General features: G+C 39.5%; 1 protein-coding gene across 3 annotated transcripts in view; it reads left to right on the forward strand.

Annotated features, from left to right (window-relative positions):
- Positions 1 to 9589: 9589 nt before the first annotated feature.
- LOC129780539 (uncharacterized) overlaps positions 9590 to 22389 on the forward strand; it is a 315512-nt gene continuing 302712 nt past the window's right edge. For 2 of the 3 annotated variants that reach the window (XM_055788907.1, XM_055788910.1), the window contains exon 1: positions 9590 to 10458. The gene's annotated coding sequence lies outside the window, so the exon portion shown is untranslated. The remainder of the gene's footprint in view (positions 10459 to 22389) is intronic. The other variant, XM_055788908.1, reaches the window with a different exon arrangement.

Here is a 22389-nt window from a genome sequence, read left to right on the forward strand (position 1 = left end):
GAGTTGGACTGCATCGGCATTCACCGTCAACATAACTGGTCCATCAGTTATCCTCGCTCTTAACGTTCGTAACGCCCCCAAACGTACCCCAGACACGGCCAATCGAATCGTATTGGGTGATACTGTCCCAGTCAATGTACGAAAATGGTCGAGAAGCCACCACAGCAACATCTTAAATCCCGTGTTATCAAATGTGCCAAAAAAGGTGGTCCAGACCGTGATGGCGAGGTTTCCGGGAATCTTGAGGAAGATTGAAGATAAAGGGACACTATCTGTCTAATTGTTTCACACCTCAGTCGCAGTCGCATTTTGTATTTGTAAAAATGCAATAAACAGTTGAATTACCGAACGTTTTTTCCCGCTACCCACTACTCCGCTACTTATGACTCCGAAAATATTATAATACATGGTAGCATTTCGAGATCAGAAAAACAAGCATCATCATCCTAATATTCCGTACATAATTCTATTGCCTCTTGTTGGATATTCACATTGGAATTCATCTTGTTCTTCGTTCATTTATGGTAGGCTGGCAGAATGGTAAGAATTTATAGGTAAGGAATACCCATGCAAGTTAAACGTGTTGAATATCAACAATGCATTCGTTATGAACTTTTATTGGTTTTCAAAAAATAATTGGAAAAGGCATGTAGGATGTTTGTCAGATTTCACCTAGGAATCATCTACTTTGAAAACTAAACAATGATTGTACAATTTTCGACATTTGATGTTTTACGCCTATTATGACTCTGGGTAATTTTGTAGCACAGTACAATTTGAGCTATAAATAGAATCTGGTTGGAAAGTTAATGCCCACTGTCGTTCATGACTCGTTCAGAACGAGTTGGGATGAAATAACATCCCATAGCACATCTCGTTTCGTACCTTCGGCAGAACATGAAATGCAAAAAAAGAGCTCGTTTGCTACTCGCACATACATATAACACACACGTGAGGTTGCATCTGCTAGTCGAAATCGAATGTAAAAAACGCTTTCCCGATTTTATGCGCAACTGAAAGATCTAAAACAAGGTGATTCTCACGTTTTGGACCGAACACAACGTGACAAATGGTGGACGTACCAGGTGAAAAAAATGGTTTTATGTTGGGTGCCAATGGACGAAAAAAAACATTATAGTCGACCTTTCCAGTGGCAGATCGTGATAGAGAAAATTCATGCACTATAGCTTTGGCAAAGTGTATCGTGATGTTACTCGGGTGTCCTTGCATTCACTGAGGAGGGTTTTGAAGTAAAAAAAATAACATCTACTTTATTATGTTCAAATACAGCAGTGTTTTTCGTTTCAGCTTCCAGAATTAATACAATCTTTAGTCAATTTGTCAGATGAGAATTTGAAATTAATACATCTTTTCGCTTCATGAACTTTCCGGGCGCTATTACACTGACGGCGGCTCGAATTCCTTCTGCGAAATTTGTCCAACTTCATTCCAAATTCCGAAAAAAATACTCAAGCATCTTCATTTTGAAGATTGTCTCGAACGGAGCGCTTCATTGTGTGTGGCATTGGGGTATGGTATACGAGCCATTATGCCTGCAGTACTGTCGTCAAATGGAAACAACCTAACCCACCATCTGCAAGCCAGCTTCGCAAAGTTTGACTATATAAATTAGTTTTCCACTCGCTGTATATTTTTTCTTCTCCGGTGAGCCTTGAATGAGTGAAAACTGTGTATCGCGCGGCCTGACACCATTATCTGCAGCTTGATAACGCTCTTACACCCCAATGGAATGTTCATTGACGTGTTTTCATTGGGGGTCAACAGTTGAGCCATGCCGTGACAATTTTAGCATTAACAGAAACATCAATAGTATCAGTTTCTGCTGTTAGCTCAGTCCATGGAACTTCTGCCTCGACAATCAGAGCTAAAACATCTACTGGAGTGTGTTACATTAGTATATACGAAGGCGAAAATATCTAAACCAGGAGAAACCACCACCGAAACGACATCTCAAATCTCTTGCTCTCATGTTTGTGCGGAGGGGTTTCTCTTTTTTGGTGAATATCGTTGGATAGCTGATGCTTTCGCTTGACTATCAGAATCGTACGAGGGATTTATCTCGTGCACCTTGATGTGGAGGCTAGAACGTATCACCTTTGGTTGCTCGTGTGATACATCTAGTTAAATGTAAAATATATCCTGTTGTAAATATTCTAGCTGCTTCTTTTGCCAAATTCATTTTCACATCGCTTCTCCGATTTGATCAATCGGTTTCCTCCAACCTTTCCTCCAACAACATAATTGGGCACGTAATGAGTATTTGGCTAAAGTTTATCTATCTCGGCACATCAAAACTACAACATATATTTGTAAGTAAGCCGCATCCGGTCTCGTCAAAACATTGTAACCGTGTTTTTTGTGGCATATTGGACGTTCAACGTTCCATGCAGCTTGTCTTTAAATCTTGGATTGAGTCAGATGTTTGTTCAACTAGACACTAGGTCCACAAGATTTCTACTTGTTTATGAATTCTCACGGTCAAGAAGAAATTGGTGTATGCGGGTGCGTCTCGAGCTTGTAAGTATATTGGGTCATTCAAAAAGTATCGATGGGTTTTTCTTCAATTTTTGAATCCAAATACACGCTCTTTATGCATCAGTTATCTTCTGGCAGCTTGTAGGCCGGGTTTCTGCGTCTTGAGTTTACTCACAGCATCCATCCCGTGATTTCAATTTTTTTCTGTGTGTTTCAGCTGCGCATTCGCCTTTTCTATAATATAAACACACAGAAAGCGCATTCCTTCAAGAATTTTACAAATTCTCAAATCAGTATAAAAGTCCCCACAGACTGCAGACATTTTATCGATCAATAGTTTGGTAGGCTTTTCAATCAGTACAGAGAGGTATGCATCTGCGCATATTATATCGATTCAGTATCGACTGATAAAAAAGTTTGATGGGCTTCCCGATTGCCTTCAAACTAAGGTAACCAGACTGTTTGGTTGGCTCGGTATGCGCACTGTAACCTAATCCTAATCCCAATCTTGGGTATTATGTTGTTCTTTTCATGTTGCAAACAAGGAAGAAGTGTTTCATTTGATAGTTCTTTTAGTTTCGTTCTTTGGAATTTGTCTTCTATTAACCCGATGAACATGCTATCCATATTCAGTAAGTGATTAAGGAACTAGTGTTGAATAAGTGATTTTTACTGAAACTTGAAACTATGAAGTTAATTTTTGTCTAGCCTTGAAAAAGTACAATTGGAAGATGGTCAATATCGTTCGCTAACTAGGCTGGGAAACCCAGCCTTCGAATAATTGTGAAAACATAGTTATTTTTTTATAACATCGAATTGTATCCAAATGCCACACATCTTTTGACACTGCATTTTATTTGTTTATTTAATTGGCTTTCCGTTCTACGACAAGGCTTGATGAAAAATATTCCTTCAAATCACTCGGTTGTGAGCTGCCGATCTCCAATTTCTTGGGCATCGCGAATTCGCCGCCAGATCTCGCTCCACCTGGTCCAACCATCTAGCTCGCTGTGCTGCTGGTCGTCTTGTACCTAGCGGATTTGAGGCAAACACCATCTTCGTAGGGTAGTTGTTCAGCATTCTTGTAACATGCTCGGCCCACCGTATCCGTCCAGCTTTAACCACCTTTTGGATACTGGGTTCGCCGAAGAGCTGTGCGAGTTCATCGTTCATCATTCGCTTGCATACTCCGTTCTCCTGCACGCCGCCGAAGATCGTTCTAAGCACTCGTCTTTCTAAAACTCCGAGCACTCGCAGGTCCTCCTCGAGCATTGTCCACGTCTCATAAGGTTCATAAGGTTGACGTCTAGATGGTGCCTCTTGCGAAAATCTACTTGACTATCACATAGCACCATCTTTCAATGGATATGTGTCAAAATTTGACAACAATCAGTCGATTGGTTCGTGAGTTACAGCATTAAGAGTGAAGCAACTTTTGTTTTTGTAAAAAATGGAAAAATCACCAATCAATGAAAACGATGGCAAAATTGCATAAATTGGGCTCCGAATTGCTTCCGCATCCACCGTATTCTCCAGATCTGGCCCCAGCTCGCTGGTAAGAAATTTAAGACCGATGATGAAGTGATTACCGAAACTGAGGCCTATTTTGAGGAAAACCGAAAGAGTACTAAAAAAATGGTATCAAGTTGCAAGATCGCTACAATCGCTGTATCGCCCTCGAAAGCAATTATGTTGAATAATAAAATTTAATTTTGCAAAAAAACAGTTTTACTGTGTTACCTTATAAAATTTTCAGCCGAACTGTTACACATTGTATTTTGGCTAAGTCTGTTCGATCGCAATTGCTTGTGAAGCCCATAGTAGACATGACTTCCGCTTATAATACATCTACCTTCGCTGCTTCGCGTTTTAGTCAGGTGTACGCTTCAGCCACTACCGCAAATTTTCTGCCGACAATATCCATTTCATCAACAAAGCAGATGAACTGACTTGATTTGTTGAAAATCGTGCCTCTCGTGTTTATATCCGCTTGGTTCATAACACCCTGTACCGCTATGTTGAACAGCAAGCAAGAGAGGCCATCACCTTGCCGAAGCCTCCTGTGGGATACGAATGAACTAAACAGTCCGCCCGAACTCCGCACACTGCACTGCGTACCATCCGTCGTAGTTTTAATCAGTCTAATCAGCTTCCCGGGAAAGCCGTTCTCGTCCAAAATTTTCCATAGCTCTTCGCGGTCGATGGTATCATACGCTGCTTTGAAATCGATGAACATGTGGGGAGTCTGTATCCACGGCCTTTCTGGAGGATCTGTCGCCACGTGAAAGTTTGGTCCGTCGTTGACTGTATTCAACGAAGCCGGTCTGACTTCCCACAAATCTGTTCGCAATTGGTCGGCGGAAAATAATTTGAGATAGAAAATTTGGCAGCATTGAGGACGGTGATTGCACGATAGTTCTCCTCACAGTCCAGCTTGTCGCCCTTTTTGTAGATCGGGCAGATAACCCCATCCTTCCACTCCTCCGGCAGTTGATCTGCATCGTAAATTCTCACAATCAGCCGATGCAGACAAATGGTCAGCTTCTCCGGGCTGACATCACATGTATATGATGTCTATTAGTGACACATACCGAAGCATGTGGAACCAATAATAGCTAAGCACTGTGTATAATCATACCCAAGTGCACAAAATAAGAAGCAATGAAATATGCCTTGGCCAGTTGCTGCTCTGCTCTCGTGCGGAACGGACGCGCAAAATTGTTTGCTTTACCAATCGATCAAACCAACGCTGTGCTGTGCGAATCGTTACAGTATCGGGTCCATAAACTACACGAATTTTTTCGGCCGCCTTCGTTGCAGTTTTACCTCGCAGGTAGTAAAAACGTAAAATATGACGAATTTTTCGTTTGGTGGACTCCATCTTTGAAGCGCTATAACTTGAGACTGAAAAGGACAATCACAACACTGTCAAAACGACACTTGTAGCACAGATTGTCATCTTTAAATAGCCGTATGGTATGACCCGATGCGATAAGTACAACACAAGATATGTTTAAGTGTTGCCATATATTGACAACATACGACAATATACGATTTCTTTTTCCCCAACTCAATAATATGTCCAAACCATTACCAGAGCGGCACTCTGGAACCGCGGGATGTTTATGTGGGACGGGGAGATACTGGCCAACGTTGGCGCTCACAGCCGATCATTTTGGACATTGTGCGGCTGTTGCAAGACTAAGAGTTTCTCATCAAAAAACACGAACTCCTGACCTGAGTGCCGCGAAAATATCAGTTTGATTTGTCCAACCTCTTCTTTGTTGTAGCCTTCGTTACCCTGTCAACCTTGCGTTTCTTGTACAGCTTGTATCCCAGGTTCTTCGTCATGATGGTGTGGGCAGTTTTCCGTATCGTCGTCCGTATCGAGCAGTTCATTTTTCGACGAACCCGCTCCCTCACCACCTTGATGGCTGCTGGCGTCCGGATTTCACACGGTCCTTGGCAGAGCCCGTCTCCCGGTACCAACGGACGGTTGTATAGATGAAATTCCGCTTCACAAATAACCAATGACAGCAAGTCGACACCTTGCGCGTCGGTTGGTCATATATGAGACTAAAGCTGACCCCAATACCAATACACAGAATGCACATGGTGCGCACCTACACAACAATGAAAAGTTGTACACCCAGATTTTTTACGCGGTTTGTGTGCGGTTTTTTACGAGTTTTTTTTACGCAGATTTTCCAATTAACGCGGTTTTTTACGCGGATTTTCCAAATCACGCGGATTTTACAATTAACGCAGTTTTTTTTTACACGGTACGCTTAAGGAAATTAGTTCCGCACCTTATCACGATTCTTACGTGGATTTTAGGTGTTGGGTAACGGGTAGCTCACCGGGCGGTACAACGGGACGGGGTTTTTATGGGCAGCGATTCGTGAATGGATTTTTCTGTCTACTTAGTTCTGAACGGTCCAACAGTGTTACTGCACGTGCATCGGCAGTAAAGTGTACAAATCACAAGGGAATCTTCTAGCAACAGCAGATGACCTCATTCGTGAAAAAAAACCGAACTATAGCTACCAGTAACCAACGAAATTGCAGGAAAAAATACGGGTTTTCGGAAGCGAGCAACACTCATCTTTTTACTTCCGTTCTAGGTAAGGATAGTCCCATTTCATATCTATCATTAGGTGACATGGTGACATCTGCATGTCTTTTTATGCGGATTTTCCAATAAACGCGTTTTTTTACGCGGATTTTTTTACACGGTTTTTTTTACGAGGTACGAATCCCCCGCGTAAAAAACCGCATTGAACACCGTGTGCAGTATGTTTGACGGATTCAGCGGTTGGTTATTCAACAGAGTGGTCATTCTGTTCGATTTTCAGTTATCCCGAACGCTTCTTCGCCGGAGGTTCAGTTCTTTTTTTCTAAACTGGTTTAATTTGCCATATGATTTTAGTTCTGATGTTAGTTTTAGTATATGATGATTTTTCTATGTTATAACTCTATGTAGTGTACCATTCATGTTCAGACTTAAGTTAAATCATTGGGGCCCTTACAGACTGTTGATAAATTGACAATAAACAATTGAAAGATGGGAACACATGATTTCTTTCTTTTGGATCTTTTATAGAGAGGAGTATTTTTAATGAATTACGCTCTCGTTTTAATTCAACGGAAAAATGTCCTGTTGTACTATGCGATTAATTTAAAACCCCATGCCTCAAACCATGGTTGTATTTTTTTCCAGAAATCAGTTGGTTGCCTTTCAAACATTCATTCAAGGTAGCATTTGTAAAAGAAACACTCCTGTTGAGATAGATGAAACATATTGTTTGATTAGTGGACAATGATCGAAGGTATTATAATTAATGAACAAAAAAATCGTGCTAGTTGCAAATCGTTGGGTGCAAATATTTTCAGAAATGTAAAAAAAATGTAAAAATGTGTAAAGTATTCATGGAGTTTATTAATTATATTTTGCATTTGCCTGGTAGTGTCGGATCAGTTGAAAGTATTTTTATATGATGCTCATTATGTGGACAACGGAATACTCGCGAATCAATTATTGTGAAGCACTTCGATCTGAAATGTGATAAATTTTATGATAGAATTTCCAAAAATCCTAATCTACTTCGCAAAGGCTGTCCATCATATGAATACAAACGAATAAAAATCGTTGTAGAGAACAATGCGGGTAAATCTGAAAATATTCGGCTTTATTCTCGGTTTTATTCACTTGTTCATAAAATTCTTCAAAACATGGCACTTTGTTTATTTTTTTTATGTGACGCTCGTCACTTTCGAAATAGAATATTGCATTCACTAAATAGTTGTCACGGATCACAACATTTTCAGTGCCTGGGTTCTTTTCTGGAATGACTATGAGTAGATAATCTAGATTGCAGGTTGCAACCATACCACGAAAATCATTCATTTGATTCAATCAGTGCCACAAATTATCAAAATCTGTTCACGAATGAAGACATTAGCTTTTTCCCAGTGTCGGATGAATTTTTTTCTGTTGAAACTCAACGCCATATCTGTCATAATGAGTATAACACAAGAGTCGAGACACGTGAACTTTGTCTGGTATATTGAACGAATAGAGCATGAACGAATTTCGGAAAGCCTGCATTCAGGCACTTCCATTACTGTCAATAATTTCAGGTGATTATCACGAACGTTAAGTTGATCCTCATCGCTTGCAGTGAATTTCTATTGAAAACGTGTTTGATTTCCATATTTAGAAACAAAGGAATCCGGAGAAGGCAACATTAGCTTTCGTTGAACGTTGACCGTTGTGCGGTGTTGAGCGGGTGAGCGACATCTAGCGTTGAACGGCGTTGAGCGTTCCGTTTCCGTTTCCGTTTCTTTTTCTTTTTTATACTGTATTATAATGACTTTCAACACCTTTTTGGCTGGCTTGTCACTTCCATTTTTGGAAGAATGTCGGGAGTGAGAACTGAACTCGCGATCTTTACCGTGAAGGGTACGGTCCGTTCCCGTTTCCGTTTCCACTTTATATGATCTTTTACTATCGCCATTTCGCTCTAACACGATCTTATTTTCTAACACTTTCTTTATCTAACTCCATTTCACTAACTCCATTTTCGGTCTCCTAGGGCGGTTTTCAATGCACCGGAAGCCACCGGAATACGATATTCGACTTCCGCTGTTTAAGCCCTTCCATCCAATACCCATATCGTAGGGATTTTATATGATTGCTAGTCATTTATAGCCAGTATCATTAAACAGGAAATCAAAACAAGATTATGTTCGTTTTTCGCTCGCCCATATAATTGGAGTGTACGCTATTTCTAGCCAATCGGGAGTAGATTCATAAAATATAGCTAGAGTTATACCATACATTTCATTGCCAATGTCGCCAAAAACAAGAATTTTGTATAATAAATGGCTATCCTTTACCATTAATCGATTTCACTCTCAATTAGTTGACGTTGAATTTTATGCTTTGATTTTCACTAACACGCAATGATATTCAATTTCGACGTTACGAATATCATGGCGAAAATGAATATTCAAATGAAAAATGAACTTTATGGCAAGCTGATGTTGATGTTCATTGCACTGGTGTTCATTGATAGTGTTGTTCCATATTTATCGATTCCCGCTTGAGCAGTAGGTTGTCAATACAAGGCAGGCTGAAATTCGCCGTATTTGAACGCCGTGAACGTGAATATTTTCGACACTGAATTCAATGTTTGCATAGCCGCCATTATGCTCACTCCAAAAACTTTTCGACCAAGCCCCCTCAGGGGGCTCTCGACGGCCTGTTTAAATGCATCGAAAAAACCACGTGTGAAGGTCAACCAAACTGCTAACCTATTTTTCCCTTTTCGCGTGGAAAATCTGCTACTTTGAACAGCGCGCCGAAAACAAATTCACCATAATTTCATCCCGAGGTGGTGCGGTCGGATCTCTCATGGCCTTATGGGTGAGAATTCGGAGCGCCGGAGAGGACGGAGACCTGTTGAGAGTTGTGCTCCCGTCCCAGACGCGCAGACTCACCCCGGACCGTCTGTTGATTCTGGCGGCCAGGTCCAACGGTCCGGAGATCGGTGGCGACCTCAGTTTCTTTAGAATTTTTGTATGAAGCGCATCATCACTTTACGTTTGCCGTAATTTCACTCCATAGAGCACACATATGCATTAAATATTCAAGGAATTCCATTTTGTGGCGGGGGACGTCAAACCGGGAACAGCAAAATGAAGCAGCCACGGGCTGAATGTCTGCGATTCCATAGCAGAGGGTCAGCCTAGTCCAGAGTGGTGGTGGATCCATTAGTGTTGAGCTTTGCTCTGCAATTTGTTAAATCCAGGGAAGACCAACTGACACGGCGAACGGCGGTGCGAGGTTCAGTGATTCCTGTGTGAGCTACTTTTTTTTAATCAGAATTTTGTATGCGGATTGTGATTGATTAACCAACACAAGCATCCAGCAGCGGGCGGAAAAACGAATAATCAACAGGAACAGGAAGGTGCTCGGGAGAAGCAATTTTCTCCCCAGGAAAAAGTGGATTTAATCGATTAACGCACATCGGATCAAATTGAATTGTTGCTTGCTTCTGTGGTCCGTGAGTATTGGAAGTGAAATTTGGTTGAAAAATTTTTGTTTCGCAAAAGTAGAAAGTGAAGCAGACCTAGCAATTAGCGCGTGCGATTCTTGGAAGCCTGAAAGCCAGTGTGTGTGTGTGTGTTGATTTTCCGGTAGATTTTGTTTTCGATTTCACCGAATCAATTTGGATAATCCGAATCAATTTGAATGATCAAAATTCAATGACGTGTGAAGACTTACCAAATATTATGAAAAGTCAGTGATGAAAAGTGTGGAGAAAAATGACCAATAAGCAGTGATCAGATGAATACTTTTCAAACGATTATCAGTTATCGAATCTGAACAAACAACATGACCGGGATTAAGAAGCCGTTCTGAGCCGAACACCCTTCTACAAAAAAAGGATACCGCAGGTTGTTATAACTATACTTATTCTTCCCTTTATTAGTCGAGAAAAAAAATCTCCCAAATTAAACAGCCCATTACACAACGTCGCAATTTGAATCGGCCCATAATTTTCATTCACTTCCCGTGGGTGCCCAGCGATCCAAAAACGGCCAAACGGAAATATTGTAATCGAGCAGCTGTAACTGTCGCATCTGCTAGAAAATATGAGCAAGTTGGAAGGAAAAAAAAACCTTTGGGAAATCTACGATAGTTCCGAGGCAGAAGACATCAGCGTGAGGATAAAACAAAAGAAAGAAAACACAGTATGAAGCTGCCCGGAGCATTTTTGCACGAGAAAAGTGGGTGGATTTTTGTGGGAAATGAGAACAAACTAACGAACGAGAACGGGAGAGCGATAAGGACAAGTGCGTGTAGTGTGGGAGATTGGAGATTTTTCCGAGAGAAAAAGAGTATGAGGTGGCAAGTTGCTGGAAACTCAGGGCGAGGAGGACTGCGCTCGAGAAGAACATTCCTAGCCCGTACCTGTAGCTTCGCCAGTGCAAGCTTAAACAGTTCTCCAGCAGAAAGGAGAAAAGTCTTGAAAGCGTTGGGACGGAGTCATGTTTGCAGCGAGAGTTTCTCGTAGTTCAATGGGTTTACATGATCAATTATGTTCAATTATTTCGCCCAGGTGGATGTAACTCTCGAGGAAACTCGGATTGTGGATGGCAAAAGGATGGTGGTCGAGATTTTTGTTCAGGATTTTTTTCAGCGATAGAATATTCTTTAATTAGGGTGTTTTCTCGGTAGTAATAATTCATGAGGATGTGGACAATTACTCTGAGTCAAATAAGATGATGAATGATGCGTTGTACAGACGTGTATTAAAGAGGCTTTCATTTTATGATTGTGATTTGAATTATCATGTTTTTAGTGTGCAAAAATATATTTTTGTGATCCTGGAGAATGTATCACATGGCATTACATAATGTTCAATGTTAACAATTGATTTAAAGCACACCTACTACTACCAATTGTTTATTGGAGTGTCGAATTTGTACTTAATTTATTCAAAGAATTATAGAGAAGTGCTATACTTTTGTCAGGGTTGACATTTCAAGATGAACAAATAACGGGTCCAAATGTATCGGAAAGATGATGAATTAGGTTCGTGACAAAGGATGACAATGCTAAACTGGAACTTGTCAAAAGCTGGGTTGATTTGGGTCGATTGATAATCTATACATACATACAGAAGACATCCCTCCCTGCTGTTCTCCCTTGTCGCAAGGAATTTTCACAATAAATGTGCTCTGAAGTGTTGAAAATGTATACGGATTTATTTTTCAGGAGTAGTGTTTGTTTTTTCTTACAATATGGACTCTTATTTCCGAATTATCCACATTTGAAAACATTTGCAAAACATTAGTGACCTCAACAACGACATTTTCATTTACATTTACTTTAAGAGCAGTCATCTAGTTGCATCATTGTCCTTTTTTTTAATTTATAAAAAATACGAGGGTCGTTCAAAAAATAAGTTTCAGTGCCTCAGAAATCGCGGAAAAATAAAGTTAGGACAAAAAACAAAGAACGTATTTTTACAGACTCGATGACATGTTTTCTTCAGGAAGTCGAGGGGAAATAAGAAGATTGTGTCCATGTTAATGGTTTTACCATTTCCTTAATTCTATTCTTATTTCTATTATGTACAATCGACATAGAAACAGAGGAACACTTTACAACATCAAGATTTTTGAGAGGAGTTCATATATCAATAGGATCTAAAACTTTGTCGAATACACTATAATACAATTCCAAATGAAATCGAACTAAAAATGCAGATTCTAAAAACTTGTATTTTTGATTCGAACGATAATTTGTATTCTGTTTGGGTTGGGAATATGAGTTTTCCACACCATTTGGAAAAAAATGACTCAAGTGTAACTTTTGAAAAGGGCATATCGATTTTATTAAGAGAAATCTTTGATAAATTATATCTCTAAAACTATAAGTCGTACCGAAATAGTGTCTTAGGAAAAGTTATAGAGTATTGATGTTCAACCTTGAAAAAAATATATACTGAGAAAAAAATTAGTACTCTTTCTTTTATTTACAAAAAAAACTTTAACTTGCAATATCTAAATCCATATTTTTATTTTTTTCATTATTTTTTTTCATATAAAATATAAGTCATGTAGAAAATTTTAAAAATCAGTCCAAGATGGTAAAACTATTTTAGACGAACTTTGTGAAACATCGAATTTTTATGAATTTTCGAAACTTTGAATTTTTTTATGTTAACAATAATTTTTAGGCACAAATTATGAATCTCAATATGATTCAAAAATAAAAAAAAACTCTTCATCAATCTCCTTCTAAATGCAGCTATAAATTGCAGATATTTGGAAAAACATTCCTAATTTATTGTCTTTTTCTATTTAATTTTTTTTTATTTATATATGTATTTTTATTTTTTTTCATATTAAATAGAAGTCATGTAGAAAATTTAAAAAAATGAGTCCAAGTTGGTAAAACTATTTTTTACGAACTTTGTGGAACATCGATTTTTTATGAGTTTTTGAAGCTTGGATTATCGCTACGTTTTGTTTCAACCCACATGTTTTCTAATGTTTTTCAACGTAACTCCTAAACATATATGTTTACCACAATCATGTATTTGGAAAAGTTGTTGAAAATTATAAACAAATTCATAAAATTTCATGAACATGGTGGTATAACACGACAAACATATTAAAAGAACCCATTTACTATAAAAAAGGACAATAAATTAGAATTTTTTTTAATATCTCGAGAATGGCTGCATTTAGAAGGAGATTAAGGAAGAGCTTTTTTGTTAAAAATCACATGAGAATTCTTAATTTGTGGCTAAAAATGATTGTTAACATACAAAAATTCCAAGATTCGAAAATTCATAAAAATTCGAAGTTTCACAAAGTTTGTTGAACATAGTTTTACCATCTTGGACTCATTTTGTAAATTTTCTACATGACTTCTATTTTATATGAAAAAATAATAATAAAAACAATAATTTATAAAATATTTAAAAATATGTATTTTAGATATTGAAGTCTTTTTTGTAAATAAAAAAAAGAGTACTATTTTTTTCTCAGTGTATATTTTTTCACTTTTCCACATCAATACTCTATAACTCTTTATAAGACACTATTTCGGTTCGACTCATAGTTTTTGAGATATAAATTATCGAAGATTGCTCTTACTTACCTTCGTTCGAATCAAAAATACTCATGTTTTGTTATTCGTCGATTTCATTTGGAATTGCTCTATATCGCTATCTTGTCCTTAAACAAATTTAGGATTAGTTGTATTTTTTTTTAATATTTCAAGTATGCAAAGTTGCTTGAAATACTCATTTGTTCACACACACACAACGTTTCGTTGCTATCTGAGATGGTGCTGCCAACTCCTAAGACTAGTTGGCATGGAATTCGTCTTTATACTTGAGTGAAACATGAATAAAAATATCAATTATTAATTCCTGTATTTTATTATTTGTGAACCATCCAAATACGAATTCTATAATTTAGTCCTGAGATGTCAGGACTAAGTTGGAATTAATAAATGATATCAGCGAACTACGCCTTGTAATAGATGAAGAGAAAATTCTGAAGCAAATATAGTCTATGATAGATTTGACACAGATAATGAGGAACAGAACATTGAGAGCACACGTAGGGGACGAAATCTTTCTCACGTTCTGATACTAATGTGAAGAGGAGAAATTTCAATTGATTGTCAAGAAAACTGATTGTCGAGATATTGAAACCGATGATTGGCAAAAATTTCAATAAGATGGTGGACCTTGAAAATATCCGCTTCATATTTTTTTCAGAGAAACGACCAATTTTATATGAACCTGGTGCATACCAAACAAGAAATTCAACCGTTCCATATCTATGGAATAAGAAATGGGGTCCTGCATTTTTCTGACGAACAAAAAAGGGAAATCTTTTTTCCGGAAATTATGCGATTTATTCGTTTTGAAGGAAGAGACTAGCGAACCCAGCATTTGCGGATTGACAAATTTGCTTTCATATCGAAGGTGTGGCACAAAAAATAGCCAATATTACTACAAACTAGTTGGAAATGTTATTGTATCTTCTTCTTGGATGGCACTAACGTTCCAGTGGAACTTTCACCTTCTCAACGTAGCATTACTTGTGTCATTTTTATAACAAGTACTTGGTTGAGATTTCTATGTCGAATAATACGCCTTGAATGTACTCTGGAGTGGCAAGCTCTAGAATACGCGTGACCACAGTGCAAGCCGGAAGAATTTTCTTTGACGAAAAATCCCCCGACCAGAACGAGAATCTAACCCGAACCCCCGGCATGATAGTATGAGACGCTAACCACTGTATTGTATTGTATATATTGTATATATGAACAGCTATTTTCGACAGAAATAAGATGCAGATCTAGTGCACCCGTGGCCGAGTGGTTAGCGTCTCACATTATCATGCCGGGTGTTCAGGTTCGATTCCCGTTCTGGTCGGGGGATTTTTCGTCAGAGAAATTTCCTTCGACTTGCACTGTGGTCACGCATATTCTAGAGCTTACCCATCGGAATACATTCAAGGCGTGTTATATTTGGCTTAAGAAATCTCAACTAAGTATTAATAAATGACGGTAGTTAATACATACGATGAGCCGGCAAAAGTTCCACAGGGAACGTTAACGCCGTTCAAGAATAAGATGCAGATCTACTGAAAATACTCGTAAGCAGCGAAATTTGCATTTGTAACAAAAGAAAGACAAAACAGCACGTTTTCCAATGCAGTTTAACAAATTAGATAATTGTAGTTTAACAATCATCAATAGCATGATGAACAAAACATTTTTTTTTTTACTAAGCTGGAAGCACAAATTTGTAAAAAATGTAACAAAAACCAGGCATATGTACACGACGAATGGACATGTAGAAAGGACCAAATGACAAGAAAGTATAATATATAATCAAAATCTCGTAAACAAGCCTTTTAACATTTTGGATTTGATTGCTATAGATGCTTGGGTTTTAGGTGATCAAACAACTGGGGAAAGAATTTCGCAACAAGATTTTTTTCATTTCAGTTGGCACATTAACTTTCCACTGAATACCGAAATTTACAGGGACAAGAAATAAAAAGTATAGATAAAACTTCAGCAGATTCAACTATAATATCTGAAAGACTAAAAACCAGTCAAATTTGATATTGCGAAAAATAATTATAAAACAATAAACATTTGTTCTACACGTGAAAAATATGTTGGTGGAAAATTATTACGACAACGGGACTCCTCATGATCTTATCCAATGCCCGGTGTACAAACAACGAGGGGAGAAAATCAAGCGTTCCTTAAAGGAACGTTCCAAGCGGACTTATGCAGAAATGCTTAAGAATTCCGTACCAACGAATCAGGACAATCCCTACTCCATTCTGCAGAACGACGAGCCTGTTGCTGACGCTCCCAATGCAGGAAGTTCCGGTAAATCGCAGGGTGCCGTCAGGAAAAGAAAAATTACTTCTTTTCCATCACTCCCCAGAAAGACGACCGAAACATCCCAAGTTGGAATGAAAACTCGAATTGAACGTGCTGAGAATAGACCGAAGCAAGTACCTCCTGGTTGAGGCGGTTCTTCTACGCACCAGGGGTCCTCAGCACTTCCCGGAACAACAACGAACACGTCTGTTCCATTTTCGCGGTCGAAGCAACAGCCACTACCTGGCCTGCTCGCGCTTTCAGACCTTGTGGATAACATTTTAAATACTTTTAATATAAATGACCCTCTTAAAAGCATAGTATTATGTTTGCTTCCGGTTGTGAGAACATTTTTGAAAGAAAAATGTGGCTTTTTAGCAGCGTTCATTTCCCTCGATGTCTAATTCAGCGCAAGAGGTCAAGGATTTGACCACTGTCATACAGTGGAATTGCAGAAGCATCATCCCTAAACTAGACCAATTTAAATTTTTAGTTCACAGTTCTAACTGTGATGTATTTTCTCTCTGTGAAACATGGCTTTGTTCAGCCGACGAGCTGAATTTTCACGATTTCAACATTATTCGCCTAGATCGTAACGACTCGTTTGGTGGCGTACTATTGGGGATCAAAAAACGTCACTCCTTCTATAGAGACACTATCCCATCGATTACAGGCATTGAAGTTGTCGCTTGCCAGATACAAATCAATGGCAAAGAACTCTGCATTGCTTCGATATATATTCCTCCCAGGACTACGGTAGGCCGCCATCAGTTCTTTGATATTATCGAGGCATTGCCGGAGCCGCGGTTAATCTTAGGTGACTTCAACTTCCATGGAACAGCATGGGGGTCACTCTACGATGACAACCGTGCCACGTTGATTTATGATCTGTGCGACAACTTCAACATGACAGTTTTAAATACTGGGGAAGCAACTAGGATAGCCAACCCTCCTGCACGGGCAAGCATGCTAGATATATCTCTCTGCTCTTCTTCATTATCCCTGGATTGCACATGGAAGGTAATCCAAGATCCCCACGGTAGTGATCACCTACCAATAATTTTATCGATCGCCAATGAATCAAAATCTAGTGAGTCAGTCGATATTGCGTATGACCTCACGAAGAATATTGACTGGAGAAAATTTGCAGAATTAATATCTGAAGCAATCATTTCGATGCATGAACTTCCTCCCCTTGAAGAGTATAATTTTATATCAATTTTGATTTACGATAGCGCACTTCAAGCTCAAAAGAAACGTGTACCGGCTACCACTTTCCGACGTCGTCCTCCATCACTTTGGTGGGACAGGGAGTGTTCAAAGTCATCCGCTTTCAAAAAATTCAGGAAAACTGGATTAGTGGAAAGGTTTCGAAAGTACTAAGCTCTAGAAGCCAAACTAAAAGGTCTGATTGAAGCAAAAAAGCGTGGATATTGGCGGAAGTGCGTCAATGGTTTGTCAAGGGAGACAGCTATGAGCACTCTTTGGAATACGGCTAGGAGAATGCGTGGCTGGAACCATACAAATGAAAGTGAGGAATACTCTGACCGTTGGATTTTCAAATTTGCAAGAAAGGTTTGTCCCGATTTCGTTCCTGCACAAAACGTCGTACGCGACATTCCGCTCCAATGCGATTATGAGAATTTTTCGATGGTAGAATTCTCAATTGCCCTCCTCTCATGTAACAATTCAGCTCCGGGGTCGGACAAGATTAAATTCAACTTGTTGAAGAATCTTCCCGACTTGGCGAAACAGCGTTTGCTGAACTTGTTCAACAAGTTTCTGGAGCTGAATATTGTCCCGCATGGCTGGAGACAAGTGAGAGTGATAGCCATACGAAAACCCAACAAGCCGGCTTGCGATCACAACTCGTATAGGCCGATTGCAATGTTATCCTGTATTCGTAAATTGTTAGAGAAAATGATTCTACTTCGTTTGGACAAGTGGGTTGAAGCGAACAATTTGCTGTCAAATACGCAGTTTGGCTTCCGCCGAGGTAAAGGGACGAACGATTGTCTCGCGCTGCTATCTTCTGAAATCCAAATCGCATTTGCTCGTAAAGAACAAATGGCTTCCGTTTTTCTCGATATGAAAGGGGCATTTGATTCAGTTTCCATGGAAATTCTCTCAGAGAAACTTCATAATCGTGGACTTTCGCCAATTCTGAATAATTTCCTGTACAATTTACTCTCAGAAAAGCACATGTTTTTCAATCATGGCAGCTTGAAATCTTCTCGATACAGTTTTATGGGCCTACCGCAAGGCTCCTGCCTAAGCCCCCTCTTGTATAGTTTTTACGTCAATGATATGGATGATTGTCTAACTAGAGATTGCACGCTGAGACAACTTGCAGACGATGGAGTTATTTCCATCACGGGTACTAATCCCGCCATTCTGCAAAAATCCTTGCAAGATACCCTGAACAACCTGTTCACGTGGGCTCTCAAGCTGGGTATCGAATTCTCTACGGAGAAAACCGAAATGGTCGTTTTTTCTAGGAAGCACGAACCCGCCCAATTCCAGCTTCACCTATCCGGTAAAGCGATCAGGCACTCGATGTTTTTCAAATCCCTTGGAGTATATTTTGACTCTAAATGTACCTGGGGAATACACATTGCGTATTTGAAACAGAAATGCCAGCAAAGAATCAATTTTCTCCAAACAATAACCGGAACATGGTGGGGCGCCCATCCAGGAGACCTCATTCAGTTGTACAAAACAACGATATTATCAGTGTTAGAATATGGCAGTTTTTGCTTCCGATCAGCTGCCAGGATTCATATTCTCAAGCTGGAGAGAATACAATATCGTTGCTTGCGTATAGCAATGGGGTGTTTGCATTCGACACATACGATGAGTCTCGAAGTCTTGGCAGGAGTACCCCCGCTTACTCTTCGATTTACAGAATTATCCTACAGATTTCTCATCCGTTGCAAGATCATGAATCCATTGGTGATTGATAACTTCGAAAATCTACTCCAACTGACTCCTCAGTCAAGTTTTATGTCTTTGTACCATGATTTCCTTACCCATGAAGTGCACCCTTCACCGGGCATCTCCAACCAAGTTTGCTTCCCATACTTTTGCAATTCCTCTGTCAATTTTGATCTGTCCATGCGACAAAAAATCCATGGAATCCCAGATCATCTACGCTCCGATTCTATTCCGCCGATATTTTCGGCAGAATATGGGAAAGTTAGATCTGATAAAATGTTCTTTACTGACGGTTCATTCATAAACGGGTCCACTGGCTTCGGCATCTTCAATGAAAATTCCAGTGCCTCTTTCAAATTCAAAGATCCTTGTTCCGTGTATGTCGCTGAACTGGGTGCGATATACTACGCACTAGGGATCATTGAAACATTGCCCATCGACCATTATTTTATTTTTTCAGACAGTCTCAGCTCAATAGAGGCAATTCGTTCAATGAAAGTTGATAAACGCTCATCTTATTTCCTAACAAGAATAAGACATCTATTGAGTGTTTTGGTCGAAAAATTATTCAAGATTACCTTAGCATGGGTTCCCTCTCATTGCTCGATTCCGGGGAATGAGAAAGCGGACTCGCTAGCTAAGGTGGGCGCTTCAGAAGGCACACTTTTTGAAAGGCAAATTGCTTATAACGAATTTTTTCACATTCCTCGTCAGGACACACTCGTTAGTTGGCAGCGCATGTGGAGTGAAGATGAGTTCGGTCGCTGGTTACACATGATTATCCCTAAGGTTTCGACGAAAGCTTGGTTTAAGGGATTGAATGTAGGTCGTGATTTCATTCGCGTGATATCTCGGCTTATGTCCAATCACTACAACCTAAACGCGCATCTCTATCGCATTGGGCTCGCAGCAAACAATCTTTGTGATTGTGGCGATGGCTACCACGACATCGAGCATATTGTCTGGTCGTGTATCCGGTTCCATGCTGCTCGCTCTCAGCTCTCTAGAGCACTGAGAGCAAAAGGCAGACAATCGGATATCCCCGTCCGGAATATCTTAGGTAGCCGTGATCCTGATCTTCTGCTTCATCTATACCTGTTCCTCAGAAACGCCGATGTCAACGTTTAATGATGTTTCCTTCGTTGTGTCCCTGTTTCATATCGCTCCTATCCGATCGATAAACTTTTACTTAGTCGCGGCAATACATACACACACTCTTTACAGATACACGGGCCAAAGGTTGTGCAGTCCACTGATCATTCAACAAGAGCCAATGGTTGTACCGCTCATGACAACTCTACACGAGCTGATGTTTGCGCCGGCCAGTGACCATTCCCGACTACGAAGCTGAATTTGACAGCTTGTGTGCGTGAAGCGAATGTCAACAAAGAATTGCAAAAAGAATGTGATTTTTAAACGCACCGTTTTTAACGTTTTTCGAAGTCGAAGTCGAAGAAAATGAAACCCGCTACGTGGCTGTGGAGTTTGCGGATGTGTTCGATTACGCTGCGGGTGGAAGCCTGAACATCTTTTAATAGTTGGTGTTGAAGAAGTTCACGTATGGTGTTGAAGAAGTTCAGTATTTTCTCGTCCTGCCTCCAGTCATGATCTCCAAGCTCGCAACCCCATACAATAAAAATTCGTACGAAAATCTCCTTCTCCAAATGGTTGTTTTGTATCATTTGCTTAAGTATGTTTTATTTTATTTCTTTATTATTGCACATTTTGCACCAAGTTGGACTGTTTCACACTTTTTCAAAAGTGCGAAAATGTGAATAAAAGTGCGACCTTGCATCAAATCGATTTGCTGTCTTCAGCGCACTTATTCGTTATCAATCGAAGAATAAGTGCGCTGAAGACACCAACATGATTCGATGTTAGAGCGCACTTTTATTCGTATTTTCGCACTTATGGAAAAGGCCGAAACAGTCCAACTTGGTGCAAAATGCACAATAACGTGTTTTGAATCATAAGTAATGAATTCGCCTCTGTGCTTAAGGAATTACTTTGAACTCATCAAGAGGCTACTAATAAACGACTTGTTTAATTAAAAAAAGGACTATTTATTTAAAAAAATATATTCTTAACATGTCTATTGTGCAGGAATCCGGTATTTCCTCTTCTAGCTTCACTGTAGATTTAGGCTTTTGACGATACTGCTTCACGAGAGTCACTGCTTTACAATAGATTCGAGCATTTCTCTTGATTTAAGTCCAGTCCATGATACAAGATCGTTATCGCTTCCAAAGGAGATCGCTGAGATACGCTTGACTTTAAGTTTATCCAAATCCGTAGTGTCTACCTGAACTACTTTCTCTACTGTAGAAACACAGAATTCGGGATCTGCACATTCAGCATCGATGGCAAGATCTGAAAGGTTTGGTGTATCATGTCTCTGGTCCATCGCTGCCCCAACTTTGGCACGGTTTGCAGCACGTTCAGCACGGCCCTCAATAAGTATTTTCCTGGCTTCGCTGATGGGAGGTTGTGGCAAATTCAAGTCGGGAAATGCTGATGGCCTAAGAATTAAGCGATCAGTGGCACGGCTTGTTGTTATAAAAAGTAAAATAATAATAAAAAAATTATAATATTATTGCTTCAAGGCGTGTATTACACTTCATACTTGGAGAGTAGAAGTTCGACACGGTGAAATGGAGGCTACTAATACGGGAGGTTTTTGTAGGTTCTATCTTTAGCCGTAGTCGTTGGATCCAGTCTAGATACCGCGATTTGTCCGTTTTCGGAGGGAAGGCATGAAATGAAATTCCGGGCGATATCTCTGCTTACATCCGGGGACGACACAAACAATACGGCTTTTGAATTTTGCAGATTGTTCGGAGTCAGCTTCAAGCAAATTTCGTCCGACTTGCATGTTCTCCGGGCAATTTGCGCAGCTTATGACGTCCATATTTCACACGTTCTATGGAAAATATTTTGAAAAATATTAGAGCACTGATTGAATAGAAGCCAGATCTTTGTATTTTAGGTATTTTATGAACACTAAGCGGATATTTTTATATTAAATTTCATTAATTCGGTTTACCTCTCTCGCAGGTAGATTGAAAGAGGGTATACTTCAACGGCTTTTTTTCACTACTAAATGACAATAAATTTTGGTTCGGAGCATCGAAACAGCTAAGAAAAACTATTTCTCAACAATTTCCACTAATTGTAAGATAAACACGGTACAAGTTTTCGAGAAATCAATATATTAATTACAGAGAAAATATGCAACGGTTTGTTTACATATTTTTCACTCACACGCGAAACTTTCATAGGTGGCGACACCGTACCTTCGATGACGCGAATTCTATCCTGGATTCCTCGAGTCGAGAAAGACGCACCACGCTAGATATGGGGTACAGACTAGGGGGCGTTGCTGATTAATGGTCAGCTGCATTCCAAAAGGAAGTATCCCGTGTTGGGCACAGGTACAAAGCATTGGAGACAGCAACATCACAATTACGAAAACACTTGTAATACTAACCTCGAGCCAACCGCGAGTAATCGGTTACATA

The sequence above is a fragment of the Toxorhynchites rutilus genome, chromosome 3 (genome assembly GCF_029784135.1).
Source record: "Toxorhynchites rutilus septentrionalis strain SRP chromosome 3, ASM2978413v1, whole genome shotgun sequence".
Taxonomy (NCBI): domain Eukaryota; kingdom Metazoa; phylum Arthropoda; class Insecta; order Diptera; family Culicidae; genus Toxorhynchites; species Toxorhynchites rutilus.